This window comes from Pinus tabuliformis, chromosome 4_2, assembly GCF_031772625.1.
Source record: "Pinus tabuliformis cultivar Carrire ecotype Pingquan chromosome 4_2, CPIR1, whole genome shotgun sequence".
Lineage (NCBI taxonomy): Eukaryota > Viridiplantae > Streptophyta > Pinopsida > Pinales > Pinaceae > Pinus > Pinus tabuliformis.
In genome coordinates, this window is record NC_142304.1 from 837,887,264 (window position 1) to 837,900,448 (window position 13,185).

The 13,185-nt window shown below is 38.8% G+C and overlaps 1 pseudogene; it reads left to right on the top strand.

Annotated features, from left to right (window-relative positions):
• The first annotated feature begins 2,041 nt into the window (after positions 1-2,041).
• Positions 2,042-13,185, top strand: part of LOC149172280 (F-box/kelch-repeat protein At5g15710-like) — a 51,151-nt pseudogene continuing 40,007 nt past the window's right edge.

Genomic DNA, 13,185 nt, shown 5'->3' on the forward strand with positions numbered 1-13,185 from the left:
TAAACCACACAAAACATAGCGTGGGTCCAGCTTCGCTTGAGAAGAAGGTTGTATTTGAGATTCACATCTACAACTTCTACTTCTAATTCAACAGTCTTGCCTTCTAATGTAATCGACAAGTTTGTGATAATACCGTATGGACGTGAGCCTCTGCCATCAAAGGATTCCAAGGTGTTTGGGGACTGGTTAATAGAAGGAGAGACAATGGCCTTCCAACACGAAACATACATGATTTAGGTAGAAGCACCTTCATCAATAACAATCCGATGGATCATATTTCCTTTTATAAGAAATTGTATCAAAAAATAAATCTGATGAGGAAGACGAGGCACATGGTTTTCAAGATCAAAGGTGATCAGATTCAAATTGGAAGGATCAATAGCACCTATAGTAGACAACAGTGACTTCCATTGCGTTGGACAGGTTTGGAGAACCTCCAAGGCAGACATCGCCGAAGGTGCCTGAGTTAAATCCTCAACAATATTATAATGCTCCGCATCTCTATCGTTTGGATTATAAGATGATTTCCGAATTACCCTCTTGGGAGGTGGTTGGATTACAGACTCACTATTAGGGAACTCAATATGTAGCAGACCAGAACTAGACAGAGTAGAAGTAGAATGTATATCAGTGACTTCTTTCTCCACCCTCTGCTTATGCGTAGTTTGATAGTCCTTTGTTTGAGTAGCAATCGAAATGGGTGATGAATATTGTATCATGAAAACCTGGGAACTAGAGAAGGCAGAGGACTGCAGTTGGTCTACCAACTACGTCTGCTAGGATGGAAAAGGTTCTTTTACAACAACCAGAGTCCCTTTCAACAAACTATTAAGTTCAGAATGTTGGGGACAATACTTGGCGTAATGATATTCCTCACAGATGAGGCAAGGATATTTCGGCTTTCTCTTAGAAGCATCATTAGTAGATGATTTAGGTGGGTCCTATTTTGTGGCATTGTCTTTGGCTTTGGCTTTGCCCTTTTTATTACCTTTAGAGGCCTTATCTGCTGCGGTAGACTGAATAACATGTACCTCAGAGGTTTTACCAGGACTGGATGAATTCTTTGAAGGATTATTGGAACCAGTGCTTGAAACATATTTATGCTTCAAAGAATCTTTCGTGGAAGTCTGAGACATGGAACCAATCACACCATCCACAGGTGGTACATCAGGAGACTTTGATGTTGTCAGATCCGAATATGGTCTTAGAGCATCAGGAAACATCTCATACAACGTGCCAAATTGTGAATATACTAAATCTAGATACTGAGAACAGACAATAGCTTTCTCTTCAGTAACACTTCGACCCATAGCTATATCCTTAGCAATCTTGCTAAAAAATGATTTTGTGAACCATTCAGTCAACAACTCATCAACAATCTCAAATTTGATGAGGTGACGCTGACGTCTCCATTCATGGATATGATTAGAAATGTGGGTTGTGGTGTCTTGCTTAAGGGATGTGAGCAAATGAGTTCTAGTTTCATATCGAACCGACAATTGGAAGTGGGTGAGAAAGGCCATAGCCAGAGAGTTGAAGTCAGCATAGGTACCTCGAGGCAACTCGATATACCATTTTGTGGCAGCACCTGTGAGGGTTCTCTGAAAGAGGCGAAGACAGATAAAATCATCGACATATGAATTGGAGGAGCACCATAGGTGATATGTCATCACATGGGCTTGCGGGTCCTCCTTATCCTTTCCTTCGAATTTGGGGCAATCACTTGGAATTTTAGTTGGAACTGGAGGTCAGTAAGGCGAATGAAGAATGGGATCATTCGTGAGCCTCGAGACATTGGGCAGCTCCAACATAGCCAAGAAAGGAAATTGCATGTTAAATGACATATAGGGTCTTTGAGGAGACCCAAACTGCGGGTTCCATCCTTTCTGGTAAGGATTTTTCCCCCACAGTGGAGGATTTTGTCCATATGGGACTTGATTTTGTCCCCACTGAGGGTTACCTTGACCATAAGGTGGATTGGGTCTAGGGTAGGTTTGATATTGTCCTACCAAAGGCCATTGATAAGCATTGTACACAACATATGGGTTATAAGGTTGTTGAACCTGTTGACCCTGGACAAAAGGAGATTGACCCTGTTGTTGCAGGGGTTGACCTTGTGCTTGCAAGGGCTGACCTTGTGGATATACATATTGAGCTTGTTGCAGAGGTTGACTTTGTTGTTGTAAAGGTTGGCCTTGCGAGTACAAAGGTTGGGTAGATTGTTGAACAAACTGAGTTTGTGGCTATAAAGGTTGTTGAGACAGTGACAAAGGTTTCCCTTGCTGCTATAACAGTTGCCCTTGCTGCTGCAAAGGTTTCCCTTGCTGTTGCAAAGGTTGCCCTTGCTGCTGCAAAGGTTGTCCTTATTATTGCAAGGGCTACTGGCCAGTTCCTTGGGATATCTGACCATATCCACCAGAAATAGTGGATTAAACATGCTGGACATAAGCTCCTGCTTGAGGAATGTAAGACAAATTAACCAAGGCTCGTGAACCATATGGGACATAAGCCTATTGGAGTGGAATATGAGCCATATAAGGTTGCTAATATTGGATGTTATCTGACCCGGATGGACCAACAGGGTTAGGAATGCCACCATAATAAGGTTGATTAACTCCAACCATGTGAGTTTGTAATCCACTCACATTGGCTTCACCAGACACAAGAGCAGTATTCAGACCTTGCCCCCCAAGCGGTGTCACATTATGTCCATTGGACGAATGGGTAGAAGAACTAACTGAATCCCAACCTGAAACAGTCGGTTGTACCGAAAGAGTCGGTTGAAACGATGACACAGGTTGTGATAGAATCGTAGGTTGAATAGGAACTGAGGTGATAGCAGTTTGTACAGAAGTTCAAGAGGGAACGTTTGGAATGATCGGACCTGATGTAGGCATGGCATTATATGAACAAATAGGATTTTGGTATAATGATGAAGCACTGGGCGTTCCTGAAACCAATTTTGCTAAGGTGGTATAACCATGTGGAAGCAAAGGTCCACTGGTTTCAGGGAACATGCAATATGGGGTTCTTCCTACAAAAGGAAAACCTTCAGGAGGAAATTCATAGTCTTGCTCCTCATGCACCTGAGGAGTGTGAGTTGCGGAAACTTCTGATGACCTTGAGGAGAGTTTGGTATTTCACCCTCTGACTCCATAGATGGAAACAAATGGTGACGAGGAATCCAAGATGTGCGAGGAGATAACTCCAAAGGAATACCAAGCCGATCATATGGACTGTAAGGATGCTGAGGAGATATCACAACAGAATTGAATAGCGGAATCGATGTATGAATAACAAGCCTCTGCAGAATCTTAGGAGTCTGCGGATTCTCAGGGGTCTGAATAGGATTATCAGGGGTATCAGGATCATATTCTTGAGGTGAACAAGAATCTGATGGAGGTGGACAAGAATACAGAGGTTGGATACTTGGAACAATCCCAAGTTTAAAACCTTGATCTTCAAGTCATTGAGGAAGCTCCAGATGAACTCCTTGGGGGGAACCTTCAGTTTCAGACAATGAAGGGGAACTGTGAGATGAACTAAATGGTTCCACCACAATGACTTCCTCTCAAGTGCAGAAAAGGAAAGGAGATTCGTTAAGGGCTTCTTAATCTTATAAGTAATAAGGAATTACTTAATATGGGTCCAAGAAGCAACTGCTTGGGTTCGACATATTGATAGTGGGCAGTTATTTTTAGAAACAAAAACTTTGCCTTTTCATCTTTTAAGAGTCGAGAAAAGGACGAAAAGGTGACTCTAGTCACTTTCGATGGTTTAGCGAGCTTAAAAGGACAAGTTGCTCAATGATCTTTTAAAATTTAAAGAGCTATAAAATATTGAAATGACTACTTAGGTGACTCTAGGTAAAAGGAGTACCAAGTAACCGTGAACTGCAATATACAGCTCAGCAAATAAATTTACCAAGGACTTGACGTACGTGCAGGAAATCTCCTCGAATGCTGTGTTCGGTGCATCACGTTTACAAGGTGGCAGACTCAGATTCCTATGGATAAAGGTTTGAAACCTATGGGGGTCTCCCTTTATATACGTGATGGTACAGGGAGCACAAGTCTGTGCTAGCATTGTCTAATGCCGAAGAAAACAACAAGTGCTAAGTTTTAAAGACGTCAGAACATGTCTCTAGCCTAGACCACTAAGTATTAACGTTAATGTTTCAAATGCTTCTTAAATTAATTGATAGATTTTAAAGTTGATCTTGGAAATATGTTTCGATTTCAAGGCCTTAACGATGTTACCTCTTCTTAGAACGCAACTACATGACGAAATGAAATCCTTCAATTCGATGAAAGCTATCTATGTAAGGAAGAAGATCATCCAAATCATGCATCAAACAAGCAAACATGCATCGATGAAAATTTCCAATGCTAAATGAAAAACATGAAATCTAATCTTTCACTTCACAACAAATGCAATGCCCAAAAACGATTTTAAAGTAAACTACCCTAAAGTGGAATGATGATTTTTTCTTTTTCACTTTAGGTAATCTAGTAAAAGAGAATGCAAGCAAGACAACAAACATGAAAATCACTTTGAAACTAATGATTTGAATGCAACAAAAAATGCTTCGAAAACTATGAAAATATAAACACTTTCACTTTTGCTTTTTGAAACAAAAACTCAAAGAAAACACTTCCTTTTGATTCAAATGAGACAATCAATTTGTAATCTATTTCTTGTCAAATGAAACTTAAGCTACTTTCACAGTATCTACTCAATCTGACACTAATGAAACCAACTTAAGACACAAGAACCAAAAGTGATTTGCAAAGGATGACCAATCACACAAAAGACTCTTTAACACAGGTAATTGATCTCTGATGAGGAGATCAACGAGTGGATGAAGGATGACCTAGAAGACCTAGAAACCCTAAAAGGCTAATCAAACTTCAAACACACTTAAACCAAGTTAAAAGGCGATTTCAATCATACAATAAAAGAGTCAACTAAAATCACACTGGTAAATCACTGGGAGAAGGCAAAAAGAACTGAAAACAAGAAGACAAACCCTAAATTTATTTAACTTCTGCAATCATCACACCTGTGAAGAGAAAAGCAATGATCATCACTATTGTAAGCAACAAATTCGTGATACCATTGCGACTGTCAGGGCTAAAAATGCGATGGGCGAGAAAAGCAAAGAAAAAAACAAAAAATCTTCAAGAACAACTCAAATCAACAACCTTCAAGCATCTACCATGTAACACCCTCCGAGGTAAATGTGCATATAAACAACATAATAGGAACATAAATACAATAAACATATCAGCCATCAAAATCCATATATATATATATATATCAGTACATTTTCACATGAAAAATCAAGGGAATGAATTTTTCATTAATAAATGCAATGAACCAACTGGTGATGGGACTGCCATGTTCCACCTGACCATAGATTGGTTGAGCTAAGTCTCTCTTCAGCCAATCACCCCTGTGCCATATTCCAAGCATGAATGTGGGACTCATATAACACATAAAATAAAAACACCAATCAATATGGATGCCACCAGAGTTCTTTGCCTACACCATGAGGAATTTGAGTGCCTCCTAGTCTCTCAGGCTTTACCGTGCATCCACAGTCTGATCCAGGGATCACTAGGCCCTACATTGAGACATACTCTCCAGGCTTTACCATGCATTCCATCCCGGAATCACTAGGCCCAACGGAGAGAAAATCCACCTCTTGGCTTTACCGTATATCCCGCCGTTCACCGTAAAGGATTCCTAGGTCCACTGAGGAACACAATCTGGCTTTACCGCAACCCACAGTCTAGTTCAGGGGTTACTAGGCCAGTGGCTTCATGCATCCTCAGTCTGGTTCAAGGACCACTACCACCATGTGTTTGTCAATTCGTAGATCCACCCCGCTCAAATTCAAATCCAATCTGGCCATCCCCCACCAAATGCATGAGAGAACCCATCTCATCAAAGCTATCAGGAAATGGCAAGGCTAGGATGAAAATACTGTCACACCTGGAAAAACCCATGCCATGGTAGAAAAGAAACACATGCAATACCATGCATGCCAAATATAGCAAGGAAATTACACATGCAATCTCATGCATGCCAAATCTAGCAAGGAAATTACACATGCAAGTTGATACCTGCAATGAACCCTGTTGTAGTTGTTTGATCCTGGCTTTCCTGGCTTGATCCTTGCTTCTTTCCTTTCTTGCTCCAATGCCAAAGTGCTCCAAGAAAACTCTAAGCGTCCAAGAGTATGAGAGAGAGAATAATGACAGAGCTCCAAAGCTAAACTGACCAAGTCTCGTCCACTGATCCTCATAGGTCTTTTTATTATTGAGGCCTCTATTTTCTTCATTTTCCTTTATTTTCCTTCAATTTCCTCCTCACATGAAACCTATTACCTTTCACCTCATTTTTCTCCTAATTTTGATTATTTTCTTTCATTTTCCTCCTCACATGCAACCTGTGATCTTTCACCGCCTTTTTCTCCTAATTTCCATTATTTTCATAAATAAATGTGCCAAAATACCTTTTTGCCTCTTTAATGCCTTATCCATTGCCTTTGCTAATTTCCTTAGCCATAAACAACCAAATTAACACCCCCCAAGATGTCTTTCCCACCATTCAACTTGGAATACGTGTCCCATAATCCATGGTATTTATATATTTTTACATGGAATTTTCACCAGGGCTGTTATAGAACCCTCCCCCTTGGGGGAACACCATCCTCGGTGTTCAATGACACCTATAACCAACATGACTACTAAAAACAAAACATGATGCCCATGGAGATTTATAACACATCTCGTTGCAGTATTTATAGTGAATGACCCGCTCAAAAGAAAAACATCATGACAACATGACCAGATAAAAACCATACTGCATGTTGGAGCTTTATAACACAACTCATTACGGTATTTACAATAACCACATATACACATATGTACATATGATAAACTAGCGAATAAGAGAATATGAAGCCCATATATATAACAAGGGAATCCAGAGGCTCACACCTCTACCCTCAAAGGAACAATAGGATCCACCTCCTTCCCAGGAAGTCTAGAATCCACTACAAAGTCAAATCTGCATCCAATGTCCAGTGTTATAATCTGCGCCACTTGTCCTCTTAGTGAACAATTACTGGTTCATTGTTCCAGGGCGCACTCCCAATGTGCATCTGATTCCATATGGAAATGCTAATGACAAAAACAAATCCATCCATGACCTTCCCTTCTCTGCTACACAGTCCCTCAGGAATCCGGTCACCTCTTCCGTGCAGTCACTCACCTTCCAAGTTCCACTAGCACCCCCATCCTGTGTAGTCCATCCCTTGGCAAGGCTTCCTCGCATCGGAAGATATAAAAACCAAGGCATATACCCACCTCAACACATCATACCGGTCATAGCATGCTCATGGAAATCAATGGACACTATTGGGTACCAATGTCCCACAATGGCCCTGCTCCTGAATACTTTACCAGCATGCTGCTGCATGTTCCAATTTATTTTGTTGTTGCTGCCAATTCTTGTAGTCGATTTCAACCACCCAACTGGGCATTTCATTTATTCCTGTACCAAGCACATAACTTCCATTAGATTTAAAATAAATTGAAATAAATTCACATCATACCTCATTGGTAGCTCATCAATAAGGTACATTTGCAATCCTGTTCGCTTCCTATCACAACAAGTCAAACTAGCATACTTGACCAAATCAACATATATAAAGATATCACATCAGGTTAGCTCAAAACACAACCATCATAGATCAAAATCATAAATCACATGTAACCATCATAAACCAGAATCATAGATCATAAACCAGAATCATAGATCATAAATCAGAATCATAGATCATAAACCAGAATCATAATTCACATGTAATCATCATATACCAGAATCATAAGTCACATGCATAATAAAACTGAATTAAAATGTTGATACTTATCCTTTCATCAATCCTTAGCTTCTACCTTCATCTTTATTCCATAAGCACTTTGGCTCGGTTTCTACACCTGACAAACACCCAATGCCTTCTCCTCAACCTTGTGCATAGGCACATAGTGTGTGTCAAACACATACAACCACACATGCCATACAACACCATGCAACGTATGCACCTATACCTGACATACAACACATACACCTACACCCAGTGTACACCACAGTGCATCATCTATACTTGATGTGAAATACCACCCAATACATGTAACTACACATAGTTAACACAACGAGTACACACACCAATATACCATGACTACATGATGCACATACATAATATCTCATGCCCATAACAAAACACCGACGACATGCACACAATACACCAATACCATATGTACAACATGTACACAGTACCACCGGTACACCACACCACCTGCACAATGTGTGCACAACATCACATATACACGGCGCCACCTGCACAACATGTACGCAATGCCACATGTACACCACACCAATTGTACAACGCGTACACAACACCACATGTACACAATACCACATGTACACAACACCACATGCAAGACATGTACATAGCACCACATGCACACAACACCACTTGTACAATATGTACATAGCACCACACGCACACGACACCTCTTGTGCAATCATGCACACCACACCATATGTACATGGTACCAATGTACCACATGCACGCAACACCACTTGTACATAGCACTGCATATCCAACACGTACATAGCATCATCTGTACACAAAAATGCATATCCAACGTGCACATAGAACCATATGCACACAACACCACATATCCATCATGCACATAATACAATATGTACATAATACCACATATCCAACATGTACATAGCACCATTTATACCTAGTATTGAATATGCAACATTCATACAACACTATCTGTACCATCTTGTCCATAACACTGCATAATCAACATGTACACACCCTATATATACACAACACTGCATGTGCACACATCATATATTAAACATGTACAACATATATAGAATATGCACAATAGTAGTACCGCACATCCAAAACCATACTGTCCTTACAAAGAAACCTTACTTCACGTGTCTTATGCATGCTTGTGCCTAGCATGTTGCATACCACATTGCCTTCACTTTCTTGATGTATCCTTAAATATTGCTTGTTATAACATAGACATAGGCATAATACAAGCATACAATATCAAATAATATCCACATGATACTGACCTCGTATATTTGTCATGACTACTCTTCCCAATTGATTCCTCATAAGACCAGGAACCTCTTCATGTTGTTCTCCTACATAAGCAATCATTCCTCCACAAGACTTATCCCTGACAACACTATGAGATAGTAACATAGATACATGGATACATAGATACATATATAAACATTATCATAAAACAATCATGATCCTATTAGACAATGACATTCATACATATATATTCTGTATACATATATAAACATCACAAAATCATGATCATAACAAAATTCTTAGATAACATAAGGTCAAGGTTAAGAGAACTTCCTTTATTCATGCATGACATGCATGATATTGAGAACAACAATTCCCAACATAGACATGGCATCTGACGCCTCAGATCCATTTACTCTACCTTTTCTAGTTACCTTTCTCATGTCTCTACTGCGATGGTCCATTTACCACAATGAACCCAACCAGTCCAAACGATTGTCGTAGTCTTACCTTCCGCTGCGCTTACTCATACACCAAGCTTCATCTGAGTTTCACATCACCTCTTGGGTACCACATAGCACTCCTCGAGCTACAGTAACTTTCCTCTTTCCCAACCAATTCCCAAGACTCAAAACGTAAAAGGCAAGACAAGAAACAAACAAGAAGAAGACCATAAAAACCAATAACAACATGACTCCGCAAACAAAGTGGTATGGCCATACACTAGACATAAACAAAGCCACAAATCAAGCTCAACAATTCATAAAATACCAAAAGCACAAGACTAAAAACAAACACCATGACTCAATCCCCATGGTTCCCAGGGAAAGCTCAACCCGAGCCTTCTTCAAGATTTCATGGCAACCTCTCTTGCCATGCAACTCCCTGCATCATGCTCACACATGTCAACCACATGTTCCAAATATCAAGACAATCATATTGAAATCAACTTTTACAAACAATCATGTCATAATCCATAGTCATTATACATAATGCTACAACTATAAACTACATTCAAGTACTGATCAACTGTCTCAACACATACATGTTAGTACAATAATCTTAAAACAAAATCATTTGAACACATACTCATATTAAGCAATTCATCAATCATTCAACCACTTGCAAACATACCATGTTATATAAATCAATTAGATGACATAATAGGCACCAAACAATCAAATACCAAATAAACGACATAATCAACTATGAAACACCAAGTATAATACATAAGCAAACTCACACCTTAGTGTACCTCAGGGGAGGCTATCTTGTCTGCATAATCAATCTAGTTAGCGAGATATAACTTTACAACATGTCAACATAAATCATGATATCCATGACAGTAACTAACTAACATGTTCATATTACAAGCTCATAAGCATGTGTCATTCATGCATAATAATCACATATGTATGATCAGTCTAGATTAGTATGACACCATATCACAAATATGTCAGCTCATACCTGAGTATCGCAACCATAACCATTTGCATAGGTCAAACCAGGTTAACAAAATACATATAACATCAAGACTTCAAGGCAATGAACATAACCATCACGCATATGACCAATCAAAGTTATAACATCAATATCTCAATGAAATAACCCTAATCATCAAGTTAATAGCATATAACAACAATAAGCTATATATCATGCTCATCAACAACATAAAACTGAATCATCAAGCTAAATGTCATATAACAATCAACGAGTTAACCTATAACATACTCATCAACAACATATAGCATAATCATCATGTTATGTAATATAAAAAAACAGTAATAATGTGTTATATACCTAGGGGGGATAATATGGGGTACCAAGGGAGGTACCCAAGGTAATAATGTAATAATGAGATGGGCCATAGTAATAAATAAGGTGGTTAACCCATGTCATGTAAGGGACCACAAGTAGTTAATAATAATGTAATGGGCCCATGGTATTAGTTGATGGTATGAGGGAACCATGGTAATGATGCATGGTATTGTATGTATGAGGCCTATATAAAGGCTAGAGACTCCACATGGAGAGATATGAAGATGAAGAGAAGTATTCTTGTATGAACATGCATATGGCTTGTGGAGTGTTCTCCTTCCTTAAGGAGTGAATGTATGGTGTTGCCCTACCTTAAGGGTTTGATCAATAAAGAATCATTTCATATTATTTCTGGGTTTCTTTGCATTATCTTATACTTTTATATCAGATCTGTAATATTCTGGGTGAGATCTACAACAAGTGGTATCAGAGCCACAACAAATTGGTATCAGAGCTACAACATAATGCATACAACTACATGTTACTATCATTCTTGACTATCTGACACATGTGCATATAACCACACTAATCATCTAACATCTATCATGAATGTAATCATAACATCAAAAAACATGTACATAAACCTAATGCATATAAGAATACTTAACTTACATACCTACATATCAAACATATAATACCTATATGAAGATCTGCTCTTACCCCAAATTCCTATGCTGCAACATCATTATGATGATCTGCATCTGCTATTCTATCTTAGCCAACACATTAGCATCATAACATCTAATAGCACCATGATGACCTAAATTGCATACCATGACTTCACAAGGCATGTTTGACCTACTATACATGCATAATCATAGCCACGACCATACATGCATAACAACAACCATTACTCCATTGTACACATTGCCACATGCAACCAACAATATGCATAAGCAATGCCAAATCAACTACACTTAAGCATAAATGCTTGTAGTTGAACATAAGAGATCAATTCTTGTAATCAACCTACAAGACTGATACATGTAATCAAAATATTAAAAAATGTAACCAACATACAAGGATGCAAGTAGGTATCATGAAATCAACATGTAAGTGACATATAATTCATACACAGTCAGTCAAATATTCCAAAAATCAAGACATCATGTCTATTAATTTGAAATCAATATTCACCAATACTAACAACCTATAAGCATACCCCCTTACTATCCATGGTCCACACTAAGGTAGAAGGAGGAAGCTACTACAATGGTTTAACCTCGAATGTCCAATTATGGAAATGGGATCTCCAAATATCTATTAAATTTAACCATACTTGAAAATAAATTGATTTTTATTTCTCATACATTTGTATGAGACTAAGTAAAAAATATTGCACTTATTCCACTTGTAACATCATAACTAAAAACATGCCACTTTTCCATTTCCTTACATGCAACTTTTCAAATTCCTTGCATGCAACTTTTCAAATTCCTTACATGCAACTCTTCAAATTATTTGCATGCAAATGGGCATAGATCAGCTACATCCATATTATCATACTACAATACTATTGCATTTAAAAAATAACATTTTTTTCAAACAATTACCATACTTTTACATTTTCTTCAAACAACTACTATACTATTACATTTGCATGTAAGCATTTATTTAAACACTTTACATGCAACTAATATAGAAAAGTATTTGCATAAAAGTAAGCATAGCAGCTGAATCGACTCCACACCTCTTTCTGAAGTGTACAGCCCTGATGGATCTGTGGCAAAACATATCTAATTCTATCACTTTCACGGGCACATGGGATGGCGATGACTTGAACAGAGCCTGGGAAAGTTGGTATCACAGGCACAAAGGATCTAAATTACAGAGCCTCCCTCTTATAATCTGCTGGTATCTCTGGTTGGCATGGAACCAGAACATATTCGATGGCAAACCTGTGAGCTGGCCGCACACATCTGCACTAATCATATCGGCTTACAACGATATGCCTGAGCCTCCCCAACCTCGTACCCGAAGGCCTCACGACCCTCCGCACATCGATAAAAATGCCCCTTGGGCATATTTTGATGGTGCAGCCCAACAGCAGGGATGCGGAGGCGGTTTCATCCTTTACATTAGCGAACAACACTACTATAAAGTCCGAATGGGTTTGGGGATTGGCTCAAACAATTTTGCTGAACTCATTACTCTTCGTCATCTCATGCATTTCTCGTTGGGTCATAACTGCATGAACATTCATATATATGGAGATTCGAAGA